The sequence below is a fragment of the Gobio gobio genome (assembly GCF_949357685.1).
Source record: "Gobio gobio genome assembly, chromosome: 6".
NCBI classification, from domain to species: Eukaryota; Metazoa; Chordata; class Actinopteri; order Cypriniformes; family Gobionidae; genus Gobio; species Gobio gobio.
In genome coordinates, this window is record NC_137102.1 from 54101683 (window position 1) to 54126623 (window position 24941).

Here is a 24941-nt window from a genome sequence, read left to right on the forward strand (position 1 = left end):
GCTCTGGACCTCAGACTGGGGAGAAGATTCATCTTTCAACAGGACAGCGACCTTAAGGCCTGTTCACACCGGGACGATTTTCGCGCGCGTTTATCGCCGACGTTTAACGCCTCGTGACTAAACAATGGGCGCCAATGTGAGTGTTCACACCGACGCGTAAATCGCCAGGCGTAAAAGCGTCATTTAAAAAAAAACGCCTCGGGTTCGTTTTTTTATTTTGACGCGGCGCGTTAAAAACTGGCCAACCAATGAGATCAGCGCTTTTGTTCACGTGCCTGGAGCTGCTGAAGTGACAGTAAAACACGACTGGGTGGCGCTCAAGCACAAAATCGGTCTTGCCGAGCACACACTGATACGAAGAAGAAGTAGTAAGTAGACAAAGAAGAAGAGGAGCTGCTAATGCTGCCTGCCAGTTAGCAAAAAGTGTGTGAATGGTTTTGCCATAGACATAATATATTGGTGGTTTTGGCAAGCACGTAAATACTGTCTCTCCTCTTCTTCTGTGTGACAAGCGAGTGTCAGAAGCGTAAGTGCCGCAGCACCACCTTGTGTACCGGGAGCGCAGCTACTGAATGTGCACGTTCACTCGGCGCATCGCCAGTGAAAATCGCTTGGGTGTGAACACTCAAGACGTGCCGAAAAACGTCACGAAAAACGCTGGCGATAAGCGCGTGCGATATTCGTCCCGGTGTGTACAGGCCTTTAAGCACACAGCCAAGATAAGAATGGAGTGGCTACGGGACAACTCTGTGAATGTCCTTGAGTGGCCCCAGAGCCAAGACTTGAACCCGATTGAACATCTCTGGGGAGATCTGAAAATGGCTGTGCATTGACGCTCCCCATCCAACCTGATGGAGCTTAAAACCCTGTTCACACCGCCAACGACACGCAGCGACAAAGCGACACGATCCCATTCATTTCAATGGAGCGCTGGCGACTTCCGGCGACAGTGACCGTTGGCGACAGAATGTGGGCGTGTCAAGCGACACGAGACAAGCGACAAAAGTTCCGAAATTTCAACTTTATGCAAATGAGAAGCGATTTTCGCGAGTGACAACCTATAGGAGTGAAGTCAGTGGAGTACACGTGATCCGTCTGCTGTACTGCTACTGCGGTGACGTGTTAAGATGGAGGAGATGTTGATTTTAGATGTTAGCAATTTCCCTGTTCTTTACTATATGTCTCTGTGTACATACAGAGACACATTTAAAAAAAATGATGCATGGAAGGACGAGGGTGATCTGCTAATGACGTTTATAGGCAACCCGTAGTGGGAACGCCCACTAGCGACATGAATCTCTGTCGCTGGCGACATGCAGCGACATCATCGCTGGCAGTGTGAACGGGGCTTAAGAGGTCCTGCAAAGAAGACTCGGAGAAACTGCCCAAAAATAGGTGTGCCAAGCTTGTAGCATCATACTCAAAAAGACTTGAGGCTGTAATTGCCACCAAAGGTGCTTCAACAAAGTATCAAGCAAAGGCTGTGAATACTAAAGTACATGTGATTTTTTTTCCCCGTTTTTTATTTTTAATAAATTTGCAAAGATTTCAAACAAACTTCTTTCATGTTGTCGTAATGGGGTATTGTTTGTAGAATTGAGGAAAAAAATATGAATTTAATCCATTTGGAAATAAGGCTGTAACATAACAAAATGTGGAAAAAGTGACGCGCTGTGAATACTTCCCGGATGCACTGTAAGCTTGTTTCCTCATGGGGAGCTTAATTTAGGTCCCCACGGTGACATGAGTCACCATAAGTCAGTGTGCATTCAGGTTGAAGTCCTCACCAGGAGAGAAAAACATGAACACACACATATATTTCTGTGTTTATTATAACTTTATTATAATTTATTATATAAATGAACCTCAAGGAACATATTAAAATAATTTTTTAAAAATCCAAGTGACCCCTTTAAAAAAAATCGTACTGACCTCAAACTGATCATCAAAACAGCATATGAAAATGAGTATGATACATAAAGAAAACAATGTCTTTAAAATCATCTTTTCTGCCCTATTCCAAGCTTTTCAATATTTCAATATGCCACTTCTCTGTCCCCTTTTCACCTGCCCGGTAAAAGGAGCGACCCACGAGGGTGACTACAATATCTCCAGTAGCTCTATGTTTCATGGTTACCATGAACCAGTAACATTAAAGTCTCTGTCTGCTGTTGGTTGTTCGGGTTTGTCTCCCTCTACAGCATTGCATCTCTAGAGAACCACAGGTGGGGAGACACCAACCAACACAGTGACTGAATGTTACGTTTAGATCAAAACAAAACACAATCAGCTCCGTGTCATTTGGTAAGAGTTCAGATGCGCAGAGTGTTGTATGGTGTCCAGAGTCCAATTTTTATGATATAGCTGCATTATGTAGCCTGTCAAACTGAGTCGTCCCTGCATGTCTGAAGATGAGACGGGCACCTGCTATGAATAATTAGGGCTTTGTTATTTAAATAATGAGTGATTTGTGTGAACTGATGGAGTAGAAATACACGATAAGACAATATTGGAAAGCCCTGGCTTGAAGATATTTCTAGTACATCTGCTATAATGACAAAGCTGCTTATTTTCCAACTTTATTTATTTACAAACTGGGAGACAATATATTAAAAATAACTAGCCTAAATAAAATGGTTATAATAATTAAAATAATGAAATTCCATAATTCTGTAGAAGTTTCAATAACTAAATATTCTTCAGGGTTTACACTTTTTATAACCAATGAATTTTAATGTTCTTGATTTTTTGTTTAATCTCTAATGTTTTTAACTCACAAATAGCATAGCAAAGAGCTTTACATAACTATAAAAATGTATATTTATAATAAAAATTCCATGACGGTTTGAGATTGCATTAATTTCCATGACTTTTGTAAGTCTAGAAAGCACACTTTTCAAATTCCCTCACATATCCATGTTTTCCAAGACCATGGTTCATAAATAATAATGATAGCTGTTGAAAGCATGAATTAAAATAAGAAATGCCAGCTTACATTTTTTTGTAAGCATATTTTCAAGCTTTTGCCCGCTTAGCTCAAAAAAGTCCCGAACACCGCCATCTCGGGCACCATAAAGCAGAGGTGGACAAAGTACACAACTCTATTACTTGAGTAAAAGTAAAAGTACTACTAGTCAAATATTACTCCGTTACAAGTGAAAGTTCTAAAAACAGGTTTTTACTTAAGTAAAAGTACAGAAGTATTTGTAATTTTCATTTTTTTATGTCAATGCATTATTTTATTATTGTTGCGTTGTTGTATAAATGCACATTATGCCACCATGGTGGTGCTGCTCCATCCGACATGCTAGCATACGACTACCTTAAACTAATTTAAATACTTGTATAAAAGTTACAAAGCTCTTTACAAAGCTGCTGTCACTTTAAGGCCGAATGCACAGACCCTATACTCTGATACACATCCGATGTTCTCCCAACTGTTTACTCTTCTCTTTCTTCCAGACGTTTACATTTTTGAACATTTTATGAGACATGCATCAAGTGTATGCCAACTAAACTAATCTTTTCAGAAAACTGAAACATACTTTTTATGTTTGGCCATGGTGCACACACTGCACGGAGGAACCGCCTTCTTCCATTTTGCTATAAACTGATCAGTGTTAAAAAATGTTAGGAAACTTCACATGACCTGGGGTCCGTTCTTCGTACCTCGCTAACTCAGTTAGCTGGATTTGGTTGTTGACGATTTGGCATGATCTTGGATTGTTTGGTTCTTCAAAGCTCATCCTGGACTTGCTGTCATAGCAACAGGTCCGTAAGTTTAAACCTGCTCGGGAGCAGCTTATTTCATGTAAACAGGATTAGATTGCATCTTGAGGTGATACTTAAAATCTGTCCCAGCCACTGCTACTTTATTACAAGAGTGCATTACTGAACCAGGGGCAATAATAATAATTTTAAATAATAATATAAAAATGTTATATTGTATATGTATATGAGAATGTATAATGTTGAGTATAATACTATAGACAGCCACTTGATTGAGTGATTTATTTGTGATGGAATAATTACTTTATATAATTTTATTTTTATTGGTTTACACACATGTTGTACAGTTAATCTGAGCCGTGCATTAAGTGATGACGGATATTATGGGAGTTGCTTGATGCAGCGCAAGAGAGGATAATTTGATCTTGACCCATAAGAAACTTGAATACTGTCACATTACAAATCTGCTTCAAATTGAATTAAAAATGAAATTACAACATTGAAATAAAAATGTAAAGGGTGTACAAATACTGGATAAAATTGTGAATATAAATAATTGGTAATAAAAAAAAAAAGCATTTATCATTTATCTATTATAACTTTTATGTTGGTTTGGTCGTTTGGCTTTTTCTTTATAAAGGTTCAGAAATTCGTGGGTTTTTTTTGTGTAGTTTGTCAAGTTTTTTACCAGATGGCTTTTTTAATTATATGATGTCGTTACGTTGCTGTCCTGACGCCAGCCAATCGCTGCATTGCTGATCGTGGTTTCGAGTATCGATGCATCTGCCCTCTTCAGGGAACACAAGAACGCTCAGTAATCTTAGATCATTTAATCCAGATATTTTAATCCAATCCGCAAATTCGTTTGAAGAACCAAGTTAGCCAGAGATCAGTTATCACGATTAAAAGATCTGGGATCTGTCAAATCATCTTAGATGTATTAAGCGAGGTACGAAGAACAGGCCCCTGCTGATAGGCTGTCTGCAAAAAACAACAACAAAAAGAAGAAAAAAATCATCCACTGACTTTCAAAGTCAAGTCAAAGTCAAAGTACCTTTATTGTCCCACAAGGGGAAATTGGATTTGCAGCAAATGCTCCACATAAAACACATAAACATACAACACTCACCAACAAAGACCAACCAGCAGAGAAGGAATTCACAATAACGCCCAATGTACATAATGTGCAAATAAATAAATAAATAAAATACAGAACACGATCAAGTGCAAAAATGCAACTTGTGCAAGTTATTATAAAGTACTAAGTGCCATTAAGGTGCCTCACAGCTGACGGAATAAAAGATATTTGCATCCTCTTTGTTCTGCAGCTAGGAACTCGATAGCGCCGCTCAGAGGGCAAAAGCTCAAACTCTGTTCTTAGGGGATGATCCTGTGAATGAGCTATGACTCTAACTTTCCTCTGGACCTGTTTTATGTATAACTCCCCAGGTTGAGCCTGACTTCTCCTGGAAATCTTGCTCGCCACTTTGACCAGACTACCAAGTCTGTTTTTATTTGTCAGGGAGAGGCTTCCAAACCAAGCAGCTATACAAAAAGATAAAACCGATTCAATAAAAGCACGATAAAACAGAGTCATCATTTCTGAAGAAACAAAGTGTTCATTTTCCTAAGGAAGTACAGTCTTTGTTGGATTTTCTTTGAGACCGCGTCAACCAAAGGTTCAAAACACAGTTTGTTGTCTAAAATGACTCCAAGATATTTGTATGTCTACACGAGCTCAATGTCCGTGCCTTTAATAACCGTGACTGTAAAGGGAGGTGGTGTCCTGCGAAAGTCAATGACCATGTCCTTAGTTTTAGATACATTCAGCTGTAAAGGAACTATCGCACCACTCTACAAAGTCACTGAGGACTGGCCCATGGTCCCGCTCATTCCCTGATAGCAGGGGGAATCATCTGCAAACTTAAGTATGTATCTATCCTGGTACAAACTGCGACACTGGTTTGTGTACAGCTGTTTAGTGGGCGCGTGATCGAGACACTCAGCAGGTAAACACATTTTTTCTGAGTCAGAGCCCGCGAGTTGCGCACATAGACCGTAAAAAAATAGGTTGCACAGAGCACAAGTAGTGCTGTTTCGTTCCGCTTCGGGCGCTGTTTCCCTGGCCTAAAGTCTAGTACTGCCACCTCGCGGTGACATCGTGAAACTGCATGATTTGTAAATGATCCGTGGCGGGCCACATTATAATACATTTTAATAGACGCGCTGCGGGCCGTTTGAAATTCATCCCCGGGCCGCATTTGGCCCGCGGGCCGGACTTTGGACACCCCTGGTGTACAGGATGTACAGGAGAGGAGATAGACAGCAACCTTGGGGGGAACCAGTGGATGTAAAAGTGACTTCAGATAGGGTGCTGTTGGCCCTCACACTCTTTAACACACTCTGTTAAAAAATCCAATAACCAGCCCACCAAATTCAAATCAAGGTTAAAATCCGCAATCAGTCTCTCAGCGAGCAGAAAGGGCTGAATGGTGTTAAAAGCAGAAATAAAATCAACAAATAAAAGTCTGACATGAGTCTTTGCTCTATCCAGATGGCTAAAAATAAAGTGCAGTAGTGTGATCACAGCATCCTCCACACCCCTGCCAGACCTGTATGCAAACTGCAGTGGATCTAACTGATCTCCAACCTGCAGTAGGACAGCCTCTTTGATAATTTTCTCAAAGCTTTTCATAACCAATGAGGTCAAGGCTACAGGTCTAAAATCGTTTCAAAGCTGCTACAGAAACGACTTTCGACTTTGAGGACCTTGATAGAAATGTAGTGGAGTAAAAAGTGCGATATTTTCCTTTCAAATATAGTGAAACAAGTTGAAGTCAAAGTTTCCCGAAAAAATAATACTCAAGTAAAGTACAGATACAAGTAAAGTGTACTTCAGTACTCAAGTAAATGTAGTTACTTACTGTCCACCTCTGCCATAAAGTAATTACCCTTAGGGCTTACTGTCCCTGATTCTGTAGTTAGTGCATGCACTGGAAATAGAGTTGGTCATTCAGGGCTGTCCCACTTATAACATCATGATGTTGTTGATAAATACCAGTTTTTCATTCATGTCATAGGAAATTGAGTCATCATCAGTAACACAGGGATCCTCCTTCCTGGTTCTAGAGCTCTACTTCATGGTCACTGAATCACAGCATATTGACCTATGGAACAGAATGAAATATACAAGTAGGGTTGACTCAAATTATCGGTCAAAATGCAAATATGTGAGTGTAATATTTGCAATGATACATATTTATCTTACTGTAGTCTGCTATACTAAGGATTTTCCAGAAATTGAAACCTATTCAGGCTGCAAACAAATTCCAGTCGCGGTTTAATGCTAGTATCCATCTGTAAAATAACATTTGATGGTTTTAATTAACAGCGCATTTCCGCTCTGTCTGTGACATCACCGAGCGCGCGCGGGGAATCACAGAAAGCACGCGCGAGGCGCTCAAGATGGCGCCGTGAGTACAGGTGTTGAGACCATAGCGCCCATCAACAAAGTTGTTTTTAAGCAATAAAACGGACTTGATATCAGTCTATGCCTTACTTGGATCCTAAGTGCTAGTCGGGCGTTACGGTTTGTTCATTGAGAAAAATGTCAACTGATAAAAAAAGGAAGAATTCTGCAACGAAGAAGAAAGAAATCGCTGTTGACACGGATGCGCCGCCAGGCAGCTCTTCTGCCTACAACGTTCTTGTCGACAGCTGTCACGATTACTATGGTCCTGGTGAGAAAATGGAATTTTCTATGATGTCAGAAGTAGATTTCCCTTCGCTCCCTGATACTCCAGTGAAGCCTCCCTCAAAGAAAGGCCGAGGTGAGTCCGCGGACGACATTATTAGTAAACTTTCTGAGCTCATCAACACACGGTCTGATAAGCTGGAGTCGATGATTGCGGTAAACACTTCTCACATTGCCGGATTAAAAGAAAAGCTGAACTCCGTGTGTGATGATGTGAATGAGGTGAAGGCCAAAGTTTCCCAAGTCGAGTCATCGCTACTGAAAGAAAGCAACCGGATCGGCACATTGGAGTCACGCATCACTGAATTGGAGCGGTATTCCAGACGTTGGAATTTGAAATTGCACGGCGTGCCAGAAAATATCGATGACAAAAGTGTAAGGAGAGAAGTGGTTGGCATTTGTCAGAAATTACTGCCAGAAAACGCTGATCGTCTTCCGGATGTGATCGACACTGTGCATCGTGTTGGTGTGAAGAAAATGAATTCTGCCCGCGGTATAATCATCCAGTTCTCTTCGCGTATACACAGAGCAGCAGTATGGGCGGCAGCCAAAAACTCCGCTTATCTACGGGAAAACGGTCTGCGCTTCAGAGAGGATCTTTGCAAGGCTGACAGAGAAAGTAGAATGAAGTTGTGGCCATTAGTCGACGAGGCACGGAAAGCAGGAAAGATTGCTTACTTTGTAGCCGGTCGGGCCTTCGTGGAGAAAAACGAGATCTTTCCGCCCGGCTGAATTCTCGCAACTTTGTGATAAGGTGTTCTGTTTACGTGCTTGTTTATAAGAAGAGAGAGAGAAAAAAAGAAAAAAAAAAAATCCATTTTTCATCACCACTTTTTTCTTCTACCGTCAGTTCAATTTAGAATTTGGTACTTTTTCCTTTTTGTTGCAAAAGGTCATCTTTGACCAGGACTATTTTCATTATAGCAAGACATGATAGCGAAATATTAATATTTTGCCCGTTTATACCTATTTACCTACAGTTGATGTGGTGCTTTTTGTTCTTACCACGTTTAGCAGTTGTCTCTGAGCTTTTGTTCTGAAAAAAATATTCAAGTGACTTATTCTTTTTTTGTTATTTTATTCAAATTTTTTATTTTTATGTCTTTATCTTTAATTTCACTCAATGCCAGGGGACTTAGGAACAATTTGAAACGGAAAGCCATTTTTTTATTTGTCAAACAACGTAAAACAGATTTTTGTTTTCTTCAAGAGACTCACAGCATTTCTGAGGATGTGCCTTTTTGGAAATCCCAGTGGGGAAATGACATTTTTTGTTCTCATGCTTCTCAACGCTCTGCGGGTGTTTGTACACTCAAGAACTTGTTTGCTGGAAAACTCCCTTATACAGACTTTGATACTAATGGACATTATGTGTGTCATGTTCTTCAAATTAATAACTTTAATCTAATTGTCATAAACATTTATGGATACAATTCAAAGGCAGAAAATGATGTTCTTTTAGATAGGATAGAAGAAAGAATTGTTCATTGGTTAGCCAAATTCCCTAATGCACACATACTCTTGGGTGGTGACTTTAATATCACATTAGATAATACGATTGATAGATGGCCTCCAGGATCTTGTTCAAGTACAAATACAAAGCTTAAAATGTTAATGCAAAGATTCAATCTGATTGACGCTTGGAGAGTTAAGCATCCTCATAACACAACTTTTACCTGGTGTAATAATTCAAGGTCTAAGCAATCAAGAATAGATTTATGGTTAGTTTCCCAGGTGCTTCAAGACAATTTTAGTACTGATATTTTATCTACCCCGTTAACTGACCATAAAGCAATACAAATCAAAATCGATCTACTTCCAGTGACTTCTGATAAATTTTATAACTCATATTGGAAACTTAATAGCTCTGTACTGAAACATGAGACAGTTATTTTGGAGGTAAAGAAGTTTATTCATTCATTTTGGGCTAAAGCCAAAGCAGAACAGGTTTATGGTAAACATTGGGAGTTGCTTAAATTTGAATTGGGCAAATTTTTCAGAAACTATTGTAGTAATACTGCTAGACTTAAAAGAGCCCAAGAAGAGGACATAATTTCCACCATTGCATACTTGTCATCTAAATGCCCCGATCGATTATCTGTGGAAGAAAATAATACTCTCTGTGAGTATCAACACAAATTGGATGAACTTTATAAATTAAAAGCCGAAGGTGCTTTTGTAAGGTCCAGAAGACGCTGGCTTGAAGAGGGAGAACAAAATTCAGCATACTTTTTTAGATTGGAAAAGTCTCTGTCTAAAAACAATATTCATCAGCTGAAAATGGGCAACTCTCTTTCTGAAGACCCAAAAGAAATAGCCAAATATTGTTCAGATTTCTATAAGAATCTTTATAGCAGCCGATTTTGTCATGACAGCACTGTATCTTTTATGGCCTCAGTAGGTAACATTAATTGTATTAGTGCTCCTGATAAAGACTTTTGTGATTGCCCCATTACATTAGTTGAGGTTCTCGAATCTATCAACAATTTAAAGGTTAATAAATCGCCAGGTGTAGATGGCCTCACTTCAGAATTTTATCAAAGATTTGCAAAAGATTTGGCCCCTTTTTTATTAGAAGTAATTTTTGAAAGCATACGTATGGGATCTCTTCCCTCTACCTTAACACAAAGTTTAATAACTCTTATCCCCAAGCCTAAAAAAGACATACTATTAATTGATAATTGGCGTCCGATTAGTCTTTTAAATTGTGACTATAAAATCATTGCTACAATCTTTGCAAAACGTTTAAAAACTATTTTAGAGGATATAATTGATGAAACGCAATCAGGTTTTCTAAAAAACAGACACATTTCAAACAATATTCGTCTGGTTCTTGACCTGTTGGACTATTCAGAGTTAGTGAAGGATGATAGCTATATGCTTTTTCTGGACTTTTACAAAGCCTTTGATTCTATTGAACATGGTTTTATTTTCAAAACCTTGGAAAAATTTGGTTTTGGGAACCTGTTCATTAGAGCAGTTAAAACTTTATATGTCAACGGGAATTCTTCCATTAAGCTTAAACATGGTACCTCTCCAAGATTCGAACTGCGGCGGGGAATACGTCAGGGCTGCCCCATTTCGCCATACTTATTTATATTGACTACTCAATTATTAGCCAATTACATTAAGAATAGTGCCTTGCAAGGAGTTGGTATCATGGGAAAGGAGATCATCATCAGTCAATTGGCTGATGATACTACCCTTTTCCTTAAAAATTCAGACCAGATTCCCTTGGCTCTTAAAACTATTAAAACGTTCTCCAATGCATCTGGGCTTCATCTCAATGTTCTCAAATGTGAATTAATGCCAATCAAACAACTCTCTGTTTCTAGTATATGTAATATCCAAGTCAAAGAGACAATAACCTATCTTGGAATAGTAATCTCCAAAAACTCAAAATTTTCTGTTGATGTGTAATTACAGCATTGAGAAGATCCCTGTTGCTCTCTCTAATTTCCATAAACAAGCACTATTAGCGTGGTCTTTGATTTTCAAACACAATTTTTCTCCGACCAATTACTTCATTTGGAATAATAGGAATATTTGTTATAAACATAAGTCTTTGTTTTTTGAAAACTGGTTTAAGAATGGGATCAATCGGGTTAGCCAATTATTTAATCAGGATGGTTACTTATTCACTTATCAGGAATTTCTCTCTCACTTTAATATTCCTGTTGCTCCTAAACAGTTTTCCACTGTATTTGGTGCCATCCCTAATGGTGTCGTTATGCTATTTAAAGGCCATAATAGTCTTTTGAGTAGTTCTGAAATGCCTCTCCCAGACCCGGCTGACACGTATGTAGGCAAGATATGTTTTAAATCTACATTAAAAAATAATAGAGATATTCGTTTTCTTTTTCTAAATGACTGTGTTTCCACTCCTCATGTTGTTACAAAATGGAATACATTAGTGGAAAATATCTCATGGAAGAAGGTTTGGACTCTCTCTAACAAGTACCTTTTGGTAAATAAGGTCAAAGAGATTTCTTTTAAACTTATTCATCGTTATTACCCAGTCAAAACTTTCATGGTGTCAAAGTTTAAATTAAGTATAGATGCAAATTGTACTTTTTGTGATTCACAACCAGAAACTATCTTGCATCTTTTTTGGCATTGTGGTCATACAAGAAAACTTTGGCAAGATATTTGCCAGTTCATTGTAAACAATATATATAAAGATTTTGAGCTCTATTTCAAGGATGTTTTGTTTGGGTTTTTCATTTATGAGAAGCAAGATGAAAATATTTTTTTTCTTTGCAACCTAATAATTTTTCTTGCTAAATATTTTATCCACAAATGTAAAACTATTAAAGTTACCCCCAATTTTTCTCACTTTCAAGAAGATGTTAAGATCTATATTAAATCTATATCTACCTCTTGTAACAAAAAGGCTACTAAAACTCTGAATGTATGCTCAAATTTTGGCGTTTTTGTTTAATTAATGTATTGGTAACAATGTTGATAATGTTTCTTTCGGGTTTTTTTTTTTTTTTTTTTTTTTTTTTCTCATTTCATTATTATTATTTTATATTTTGTGGGAAGACTTGTGTTTAATTGATGCTTCCTCATCTGTTTATTTATTTTCATTTTTATTTATTTATTTTTCTCCAAACTCAAATTATGTAATGTTTCTCCGTCCCTGAACCTCTGGCTATGTTTTCTGGTTTATGGCTTCACCTTTGCATATTGTAAGTGAATGTTTAATAAAAAAAAAAAAAAAAAAAAAAAAGAAAGCACGCGCTTTGCGTCGTCACGGCAACAGGCCCGCGCCTGAACATCTTGATCTGGTGAGCTCGCGCTGTCTCTGATAATGACCGCTCTGTTTAGGCTGATGTACACATTAATGAACTAATAATGTACATATACTGATTATGTATCATAAGCAGAAAGAAGCAGAAGTGCTGGTGTGTCAATATTTGTAGACTCTGACGAGCCTCAATCATCCATAATTAAGGGCGTTGTCGCCCTCTTGCGGTCAAGATCTATCTATCTATCTATCTATCTATCTATCTATCTATCTATCTATCTATCTATCTATCTATCTATCTATCTATCTATCTATCTATCTATCTATCTATCTATCTATCTATCTATCTATCTATCTATCTATCTATCTATCTATCTATCTATCTATCTATCTATCTATCTATCTATCTATCTATCTATCTATCTATCTATCTATCTATCTATCTATCTATCAAAACCAGTGAGAGCCTCTAAGCTGAAGAACAATGGAGTAAACTTCTATTTTTACTATTTTATTTTTTATTTAGCAAATAATTTGACCACACAACACTAAAAGAAACTAATTAATTTTTTTAAAATCACAGATCTGTTGTGATCGATTAACCATGTATGCTAATGAGTGATTGCTGCAAAGTTATTGGACATTAGTCTGCTGGATATGTATCGGCTGATATTGAATATTTAACTGCTTATTTTAAGATTCCGATTACTTTTTACACTTCTTACATTGAATATTCAACAATTTTATTGATTTGGCTGCACTGACACTACTGTATGAAAACTGAACTGAACTGGACGATGTCATCATTATTTTCTGTAGAACTGCTGTGTAGATGAAATTAACTTAATTTAATATTTACAATGGAACTGAATCAGCACTGAACTGACTTCAGGTGAACAGTGACACTATCTTCTTTTAGAGTTGCTGAACAGCCGAAATGAACTCTGTTGCATCATTGAATCCTTTTCCTGTTATTTTTGTAAAGCTGCTTTGAAACAATCTATATCGAACACACCACTATTTTTGAAAATAGGCTAATTTTCCAACTCCCCTAGAGTTAAACAGTTGAGTTTTACCGTTTTCGAATCCATTCAGCCGATCTCCGGGTCTGGCTGTAGCACTTTTAGCATAGCTTAGCATAGATCATTGAATCTGATTAGACCGTTAGCATCTGGCTCAAAAAAAGGACCAAAGAGTTTCGACATTTTTCCTATTTAAACTTGACTCTTCTGTAGTTACATCGTGTACTAAGACCAACGGAAAATGAAAAGTTGCGATTATCTAGACCGATATGGCTAGGAACTACAGGTGCAATGCTATTTATAACTTTATAAACTGTAATTATTGGCTTCTGGTAACGGCCGTACACAAGTCTAGTTCTGGCGGAAGAGTGACCTGTGACCCGACGCTTGGAAGAGCCAGGATATTTTTAACTAGGATGGCTTGAGGGTTTTTGGGTGAATTTAACCCTTAAAGAGCACTTCCTCTTGAAGAGCAATGAGTTCATATCTTTGAAATAAATTTTTAGAAAGAAATAATTTTTTCTAGCATATTTCTAAAGGAATATTTGTGAAGGAAAAAAGTCAAAGTAGTGAATATTTAATGCTTGTTTTCATTGTTTAAACCTGAAATGTACAGAAAACTGAATATGCTAAATACTAGAAATAAACAGTTACTGTAGATTATATATGCGCCCTCAGAGCCGTGTGACAATGAACATGTGCTCCAGCTTTTGTCCAGTTTGTTGCATTTCATTAACCTCAGGATCTCTTTAATGCAGTGGGGAAAAAAAACCTTGGTTGGTTGCCTAGTGACCAGCATTCACAATAGAGACATCATATAGATGAGCTGACCTCACACACATGCACACAAACAACCACAGTACTTCTGTAATGACTGGAGGCTCATTAAAGCTCTTTGAGGAAAGACCAGACAAGGTTTGCTTGCCACTATAAGAATTTAAACAGAGAATATTAGCAGTAGCACACTGAAACATCTTCATATTCATTCATGAAAGCTTTTGATAATATCTTATTTTTCCTGGAGTAGATTGACAGTTTCCCAAATGTGACTCTCTAATGGTAGAAGTGTATTAATACTCTCCATTTAAATTGTATTTGGTGGGTGGTGTTGCATACTGTTAGTGCTCAGAGGATTCAGTTGTAACTGCAAGTTGCTAGTTTGATCCCATACAAGCTGCCAAGATATGTCAAGATAGCCTGGAGTGAGACATTGACTGAACTCTAAAATGCTCAACTGTAAAGTCAAGGAAGCTCATTCTACCACAACTATTCTATTCTATTGTATCGTGTGTATACATTACCATTCAAAATGTAAAAAAAGTATCTTATGCTCAACAAGGCTGCATTTATTTGATCAAATACAGTAAAAAACGTGTATTGTGAAGTATTATTACAATTTAAAATAACAGTTTTATTATATTTTCAAATGTAATTTATTCCTGTGAATTTTCAGCATCATTACTCCAGTCTTCAGTGTCACCTGGTCCTTCAGAAATCATTCTAATAGGCTGATTTGCTGCTCAAGAAACATTTATGATTATTATCAATGTTGAAAACTGTTGTGCTGCTCATATTTTTGTGGAAACGGATACTTTTTCATGATTCTTGGATGAATAAATAAAGAACAGCATTTACTTAAAAATATTTTAGATTTTTATAACTTTGTTAAAGTCTTTACTGTCACTTTTGATAATATATAAATTAAATATTAATATATAAAAAAACATGTTTGATTGGTAGTGTGTAAATTTGGTGTATTTGTGAAATTATATATGTATATATATATATATATATATATATATATATATATATATATATATATATATATATATATATATATATATATATATATATATATATATATATATATATATATATATATATATATATATATATATATTAATCGCATCTAACATAAAAGTTTGTTTATATAATATATGTGTGTGCGTACATTTTATATATATATATATATACATAAATTGTGTGTGTATGTATGTAAATATACTGCTATTATATATATATATATATATATATATATATATATAAATACTCACATATATACATGTACACACACACACACACACACACACACACACACACACACACACACACACACACACACACATATATATATATATATCATATAAAAACAAACTTTTAATGTTAGATCGTATAATATATAAAATACATATATATATAACTACATGATAAAATATCAATTTATAATATATTATTTTAATATATATATGTGTATGTGTGTGTGTGTGTGTGTGTGTACATGTATATGTGTATGTGTGTATGTATGTATGTGTGTGTGTATGTGTATATATATATATATATATATATATACACACACACACACACACATATACATACATACACACATACACATATACATGTACACACACACACACACACACACACACACACACACACACACACACACACACACACACACACACACACACACACACACACACACACACACACACACACACACACACACACACACACACACACACACACACACATATACATATATATATCATATAAAAACTAACTTTTAATGTTAGATCGTATAATATATAAAATACATATATATATATATATATATATATATATATATATATATATATATATATATATATATATATATATATATATATATATATATATATATATATATATATATATATATATATATATATATATATATAACTACATGATAAAATATCAATTTATAATATATTATTTAAATACATTATATAAAATATTTAATTTATATGTATATAAACAAAAAACATTTCAAAACATGCATATATTTACACACAATTAAAATTGTATGCTCATATTTTTGTGGAAAACGGATACTTTTTCATGATTCTTGGATGAATAAATAAAGAACGTCTCGGTTACGGATGTAACCCTCGTTCCCTGAGGAGGGAACGGAGACGTAACGTTAGTGACTAACGAATGGGGGTTTCGCTTAGAAGCCTATCAACTTCGAGTTTTGAGAAAACGCCCAATGGCGTGCCAATGCCATGGGGCATGCGGAATTTGCATACGTAGCTCCGCCTCACTGCGTGAGTATATAAGGAAGTACGAGGCAATATCGCATTATGTTACCTGCTTGAGGAGCCAAGACTGAACTCCTGCGTTCCAGGCAACACAGCTGATGTGGCAAGGGGACGTTACGTCTCCGTTCCCTCCTCAGGGAACGAGGGTTACATCCGTAACCGAGACGTTCCCTTTCGTTCAGTCACTACGACGTAACGTTAGTGACTAACGAATGGGGGTCCCAATATAATCCCGCCACTCAGCCGTCTTCCAGCGCCCTGCGTAAGTGTGAGTTCCCTGTCGTAAGACTAGTACGGACGAAGGACTCCCACTTAACACAGGATTACCAAGGTACACTGGGAAGCATATCCCAGTGAGGGAATGCCAAGATGCCTACCCGTGGGGAGGACTTAAGAGACACATATGACCCGGAGAGGGTTGCATATGGAAGATCTCTAGGGTACCAGCCGAAGGTGGATTTTTAACCCTAGGGGTGGCGGGGACACGCCAAGGGAAGAAACCCGCTCACTGCGGAGACTTACGGTGAAATACACATGTGGGGGTCGCCAGAGGGAACCATGCACATGGGGCACCTGGCCGGACATGAGGGTCTGGGCTCGAGAGGGCAGACTGAACTGATGTCGGCGTCGACAGTGCTGGAGGAGCTCAGGGCTCTCGGGGAGCTCACCTGAGGAAAATATCGCACGTATCCAGTCCGTGGAGTGGAGTGGCGAGCAAGCGAAGACACCTGAACCTGGTCCTTACCGGCCCCTCGGGGGAGCGAGTACATAGTCGGACACTGGCTCCACTCGCAGATTATAGAATCTGGCGAATGTGTTGGGTGTCGCCCAGCCTGCAGCTCTGCAGATGTCTGCTAGCGAGGCGCCATGCGCTAGAGCCCAAGAGGAAGCCACACTCCGGGTGGAGTGTGCCCTCACACCAAGGGGACATGGTCGGCCTTGCTGCTGGTAAGCCAAAGCAATGGTGTCCACTATCCAGTGAGACAGCCTTTGCTTTGAGAGAGCACTTCCCTTCCGCTCTCCACCATAACAGACAAAGAGCTGGTCTGAGGTCCTGAAACACTGCGTCATGTCTACGTAGGCGCGGAGAGCGCGTACTGGACAGAGCAATGCCAAGGCTGGGTCTGCCTCCTCCAAAGGCAGCGCTTGCAGGTTCACCACCTGGTCCTTGAACGGAGTGGTGGGAACCTTGGGCACATATCCAGGCCGGGGTCTCAGGATCACGTGAGAGTTAGCCGGCCCGAACTCCAGGCACGCTTCGTCAACCGAAAATGCCTGCAGGTCCCCGACCCTCTTGACTGAGGCCAATGCGGTCAGCAGAGCCGTCTTCATAGACAGAAACTTAATATCGACCGACCGCAAAGGCTCAAAGGGAGGTCTCTGCAGAGCAGTTAACACTACTGCGAGGTCCCAAGAGGGTACGAGAGGAGAGCGAGGAGGATTCAGTCTCCTAGCTCCCCTCAGGAACCTGATGACCAGGTCGTGCTGACTTACCTTTTTGTTCTCCAAGAGATCGTGGTGGGCAGATATTGCGGCCACATATACCTTGAGGGTGGAGGGAGACAGCCTTCGCTCCAGCCCCTCTTGGAGAAACTGAAGCACGGACCCGATCGGACATTTCCAGGGGTCTTCTTGGCGGGAAGAGCACCAGGTGACGAAGAGGTTCCACTTCAACGCATAGGCCTGCCGAGTGGACTCTGCCCTAGCGGAAGTGATGGTGGCGACCACCGTAGGTGGTAGGCCACTCAAACCTGCCGGGTCCCGTCTAGGAGCCACACGTGGAGGTTCCAAAGGTCGGGACGCGGGTGCCAATGGGTGCCCCGTCTCTGAGTAAGGAGGTCCGGTCTCAGAGGAATAGGCCAGGGAGGGGCTGTCGCAAGGAGAATGAGTTCGGGGAACCAGGTCCGGCCGTGCCAGTACGGGGCGACCAAAAGGACCTGCTCCTTGTCCTCCCTGATTTTGCACAGAAGCTGTGCGAGTAGGCTCACTGGGGGAAACGCATATTTGCGTAGGCCCCGCGGCCAGCTGTGCGCCAGTGCATCCGTGCCGAGCGTGCCCTCGGTCAGGGAATAATACAGGCTGCAGTGGGAAGAGTCGTGGGAGGCAAACAGGTCTACCTGTGCGTCGCCGAACTGTTCCCAAAACAGCTGAACCGTCCGGGGATGGAGTCTCCATTCTCCCGGGAGAGGCTGAAACCGCGAGAGCTCGTCGGCTGCGTGGTTCAGGACTCCCGGAATATGGACAGCACGAAGGGACCTCAGGCGCTTCTGACTCCATAAGACGAGATGGCGGGCGAGTTGAGACATGCGGCGGGAGCGTAGACCGCCCTGGTGGTTGATGTACGCTACTACGGCCGTGTTGTCTGTCCGGACAAGCACATGTTGACCCTTCAGCAACGCTCGGAAGCGGTGCAGGGCGAACCGTACTGCCAGCAACTCGAGGCAATTGACATGCAGGAGACGCTGGGGTCCTGTCCAGGAGCCCGCGGCTGCTTGTCCATTGCACATGGCACCCCAGCCCGTGGCAGAGGCATCCGTCGATACGACAACATGCCTGGAAACTCGTTCTAAGGGCACACCGGCCCGTAGAAAGCTGAGGTTCGACCACGGGGTGAGTGTCTGTAAGCAGGCCCGAGTCACTTGGACCCGGAGCGTGCCAGACTGCCATGCCCATCTCGGGACTCGATCGCGAAGCCAGTGCTGAAGCGGTCTCATATGAAGCAATCCGAGCGGCGTTACCGCGGCTGCAGATGCCATATGCCCCAGGAGCCTCTGAAAAAGTTTCAGTGGAACCGCATTCTTGCTCTCGATTTGTCGGAGGCAAGTCAGCAGAGACTGCGCGCGCTCGCTCGAAAGCTGCGCGTACATGGCGACCGAGTCGATCTCCATACCGAGAAAAGAGATCCTCTGCACGGGGCAAAGTTGCTCTTCTCCCAGTTGACCCGAAGGCCCAGACGGGTTAAGTGGTGGAGAACCAGATCTCTGTGTCCGCAAACCTGCTCTCGAGAGTGGCCTAGTATGAGCCAGTCGTCGAGGTAGTTCAGGATGCGGACCCCGTGCTGCCAAAGGGGCGCAAGGGCTGCCTCGGCGATCTTCGTGAAGACGCGAGGGGACAGAGATAACCCGAATGGGAGAACTGCGTACTGGTATGCCCGCCCCTCGAAAGCAAACCGTAGGAACGGTCTGTGTCGAGGAAGGATGGAGACATGGAAGTAGGCGTCCTTCAGGTCAATCGCTGCAAACCAATCGTACGGACGAACGCATTCGAAAAGGCGTTTCGCAGTCAACATCTCGAACGGAAGCCGGTGAAGGGATCGGTTCAAGATGCGAAGGTCCAGGATTGGCCGTAACCCACCGGTTTTCTTGGGTACAATGAAGTAGGGGCTGTAGAACCCCGACCTCATTTCGGCTGGAGGGACAGGCTCGATCGCACCCTTCGCCAGTAGAGTGGCAATCTCCGCACGCATGACGGGGGCATGGGCCCCGGTCATGGTATAGCGGACTCCCCTGTAACGGGGAGGAGCCTGCGCGAACTGAATCGCGTAGCCGAGCCTGATGGTCCGGGCAGCCCAGCGGGACAGCCCCGGAAGCTGAAGCCAGGCTTCCAGAGACTGCACCAACGGGGTCATCCGGACAACAGACGTACCCTGGGTGGGGCAGCGAGGCAGCGTTACCGGCGCGGACAGGGGAGGCTGTTGGGCGTCCCCGGGTCGGAGCACGGTTAACGGCTGCGCCCTGACAGAGGAGACCAGGGAAGGACTCGCGTTCCACTGGGGTCTGCTCTGCCAGGGGGCTGGCGACAGAGAGGGATGCGAGTGGCGAGACCCGAGGGTGGCGCGCACTGTCATCACCGGTCTCTGGGTGCTCAGAGACAGGAACATGAGTTCTTCCCAAGCGCTGCTAGCCCGGGGGCCAGCAGCGGAAGGATTTTCCCCCGGCCCTCCACCGGGGGAAGGAGAGGCCCTGCGACCATCCCCTGGGAAGAACTGGAACCCATCTCTGAGTTGTCCACCTCCATCCTGGCGTTTAACCAGTCTGGGGAGCGGACTGGGCGACATCCTCAACCACCTCCACGGCGCGGCCCAGGTGAAGGCTGCTGCTGGGGCCGGGCGGGAAGAGGGAGGGCGCCCTCGGCGGCGAGCGGACTGAGGCGACTGGGCCGGCGGCTGGTGCAGCAGCTGGCCGCCGGGGCAGTACGTGTTGCAGCCTCAGTCTGCTCTGGGGCGGCCGAGAACTGTTGGGCGCAGTTCTCAGCCGCGCCGCCGAAGAGGCCAGCCTGGGATATGGGTGAGTTGAGGAGGCGGGCCCGCTCAACGTCCTCCACATCACCAGGTAAGGCCTGGTGTTCTCCCGGACCACAGCTGTGGACATCGCCCGACCCAGGGAGCGTGTGGCCACCTTCACCGCCCGGGGGCGGGGTCAGTTGCGGCACGCAGCTCAATGAAGAGCCCTGGGTCGGCTCCACCCTTGTGCATGTGCAAAGGGGCGGCGGCCTGCCCGTAGCACTGCGGGACCACGCCACCGAAGTAGACGAGCCCACAGGCTTTGGGGGGGGTGCTTAGGACAGCCACACCACGCCACGTCAAAGCCCTCTGTGGACACCGTAGTGCGCAACAGAGAGTTCAACAGTGGGGGGGGAGGGGGCCCCAGTGTACCCTAGGCCGCGGCCCCATCAAGGGCAGAGAAGGCGGAGGAGGCCACCAAACGGTCGCGAGAAGCACGGGGACTTCCGGGACCGCGTGATCTCCTCATGCACCCCGGGAGCGAAAGGCATTGGGGGCGGGGCCCAACAGCTGTCGGGTGCCGCCCCCAAAAACCAATCGCGCAACCACGAGCACCCACGACTGGGCGGAGTTCCACACCAGCGCGAGACTCGCGGCTGCCCGAGATAACATGGCTGTCAACTTTAGGTCAGATCAGGCAGTGCTGACACACCCGGAGGCGGAGCACAACCTAATCGTCATCCCCAAAGGACTCCAGCCCACCTTGGGATGCGGCGATCGACATCTCACTGCTATCCGGAGCGTGAACTGAACGAACGGGGCGTCAGAGACGGGCCGTAGATTCAATCCAACACTCGCGGAAGCGATGTATAAGAGGGGGGTGTGGCCCGAGGAATGAACGTCGGGGTTCTTAATACCACAGCACCGCCCTCAGGTCACCCTGGCCACCAGCCAAAGTACCATCTCACTCGGGGACGGTAGATTGGGGTGTGGCAGAGGGGACTCTCTCTCCTCACGGAGATCATTGAGTCTCGACCGTGACATCGCGATGGTCACGCCCCCGTAATGGAAACGTGACACATCCGCAAACACTGCCCGTGCGCGCTGAAGCCCAAACACGCTCGAGCAGTGAATGCGTCCTCAGACAGCAGCGGAAAATCGATCGCACCCGGAAGTGCACGGGCGAGCCGTCTTGAAAAAGACGTGCCACGCGCAAGCTCTTTTTGTGAGAGGAAAACCTTGCAGTCGATGCCGAAGCGCCCAGGGAAACACACACCAGCTGTCAGGCGGACCACTGCACAGATCAGCAGGCAGGAAGTATGCGATCACTGGAACGCGCCGTCACACCAACACCGACTGGAAAGCTGCTCGTCTCGAAGAAGCTGACAGAGTCTCAGAAGGCTGTAGGAGTGAAGAGGTAGGTACTCTTGGCTCCGAAAGCAGAAACATAATGCGATATTGCCTCGTACTTCCTTATATACTCACGCAGTGAGGCGGAGCTACGTATGCAAATTCCGCATGCCCCATGGCATTGGCACGCCATTGGGCGTTTTCTCAAAACTCGAAGTTGATAGGCTTCTAAGCGAAACCCCCATTCGTTAGTCACTAACGTTACGTCGTAGTGACTGAACGAAAGGGAACAGCATTTACTTAAAATATTTTAGATTTTTATAACTTTGTTAAAGTCTTTACTGTCACTTTTGATCATTTTAATAAATCCTTGATAAATAAAAATATTAATATATATATAAAAAAACATGTTTGATTGGTAGTGTGTACTTTTGATGTATTTGTGAAATATATATATACAATATATATATATATTATTCGCATCTAACATAAAAGTTTGTATATATAATATATGTGTGTGCGTACATTATATATTAGGGATGCACGATATTATCGGCACGACATCGTAATCGGCCGATAAACGCTTAAAATATAAAAATCGGCATCGGCCGATATAGATTTTTTTTTTTTTTTCACATACCTATATTTTGTAACCATCTACGATAACGTACAGTTAACCAATGAACAGGTTTGTACTGTGTGATTGTTCAATTCTTTTTTTGAATCAGTATTATTAATGATCTGTGACTTGGAGCTGGTGAAGGAGCTTTCTGATTGTCTTCTGCTGTCTAATCATTCACTCAGACGTGAGACAGTCACGTATATTAAACCGTCACTGAATCCTCACCCAACCCACTGTATTTATAGAGAGACAAAAACATCAAAGCTCCAAAACTCAGCTATTATTTCAGCACAAAAGCTGCATCTCGGCCTCCACCTGTCTGTTCGCCTCAATAGTTTTCTATCTTTAAAAAAAAGACAGTCTTTGAATAGAATTGAATGATTCATGCTTTACCAAAATACATAACGTAAACCTCACGGCCTTGGCCGAGACACATTTCTGGGAGCGTGTTCAACAAATCTGCAGCAAATCGAAATGGGTTTGATTCCATTTAGCTGATAAAATCACACGCACGCACACATACGCAAGGAGAAGCAAGCTGCTTTTCTTGCTTCAAATGTGCATCGCAGAACATCGAACAGACACAGAGTTGTAGCGTGGATGAGAGGGGCAGAGTGTGTGATGTTATGCATTGGTACACTAAGTGCTCCGATGAGAGGGGACTCACATTCAGCCAGAGAGACAATAATGAGAGCGACAGAGGACGAGAATGATAGAAAAAGAGGAAATAGTGTCTCCCCTCTGAGAGTACTGTGAGAGCAGGTCAGGATAAAGAGATCAGAGAGACAAAAGAACCAAACGACTCGCACACAACTTTGGGATTTACTCAACAAGAGCTCACAAAATACAGGAAACATGTCAGAAACGGACTCCAGGAAAAAGGGCTTCACCAAAGGCAGAAGTGCCACTTTCAGCATCGATGGATTCAGCTTCACCATTGGTAAGAAACTGTGCATTAAATCAGACAAGGATTTGAAGGAAATTTGGTTGAGGACAATCCCTTCTTTACTTTCTGAAATCAGTCACGACTGCAGTCTCAGCAAATGTACAGTGATTTGTTTCGTGCTTCAGGAATCGCTCTCGGTTAGACGGTTACGAACAGATCTGTTGATTTCAGGCTGTGATGTGATTGTAAGAGTGTCTGATTTCTGAAAAGAGCCTTTCAGGTGAGCTCAACTCCACGGCGCCATAGCAACCAGAGTAAAATGCACCTGACCACGCAAACACACACACACACACACATGCACGCGCGTAATACACAAACACTTTCACAGACCTACTCTGAGGAAAACTATATTGTTCTTGCATGGCATATAAAATTTAATGAGCTCTCATTTAATCCGTTTTGCTGGTGTGTGTGTGTCTTCTGCAGTTCCTTAGGGGAAATACAAATAAGCAATTGTTGACTTACAGCGAGTGTGCAGAGTGATGGAATAAATTAATTGTGTAATTCATGTCATTTGAACATGGAATAATTTGGTGGGAAATATATCAGTTCATATCAAGATCTTTGACTTTTGTTCGATGCACAGTTTGAGATATATATTAGGGTCTTGATCACGTTTCAGGTTTGCATGATATGTGTATATGTAATAGTTTTATGCTTAATTTGCAGACAGCAAGTTATATATATATATAGATATATTCAATATACATATACATATTAGGGTCTATACATATATATATATACAATATATAACTACATGATATATATAACTAAAACTGGGTTTATTCTGATCTATAACGTTTTCAACTTCTGATATCATTTCTAGAGAGAAATTACTATTGTAGTAAATAAATATTCACGTAGTTATCACTAAAGCTTGAGGTGCCTTCTGCTAAATCCATCAGTCCGCATTATTTCAGCTTATTTTTTAAAATAATTATGCTTAACAGCAGAATTCCTGGTGAAAAACTACATTACCCATAGGCCTGTCACGATAACAAATTTTGCTGGACGATAAATTGGCCAAGAAATTATTGCGATAAACGATAATATTGTGGTTCTGAGACCATTTTCATCTAAAATAATGATAATGGCATAATAATGCAGGTCCACCTTTTCAAAGATCAATAAACTTTTATTTCCAAAGACTATTTAACACTGAAAACGGAAAGCATTTTAAATATCCACAATAAATGAACAAAACAACCAAAACAAAAAAAGCAATGGACTGTCAGTCTGTTAATAAACAAATGCACTTGAATAAACAGCTGGAAATCTGCAACGGATGATTGTGTTTTAGGTAGTGCTGGGAATCGATAAAAAAAAAAAAAAACTAATTAATCACATTTTTTTTCTGTAATTAATCACGATTAATACGTTTTTAATGTTTTGATATAGTAATCATTTCCAGTTACTCTCCAAATTAATGTAGAAACAATTTATTGGCAGCATATTTTAAATATGTGTTG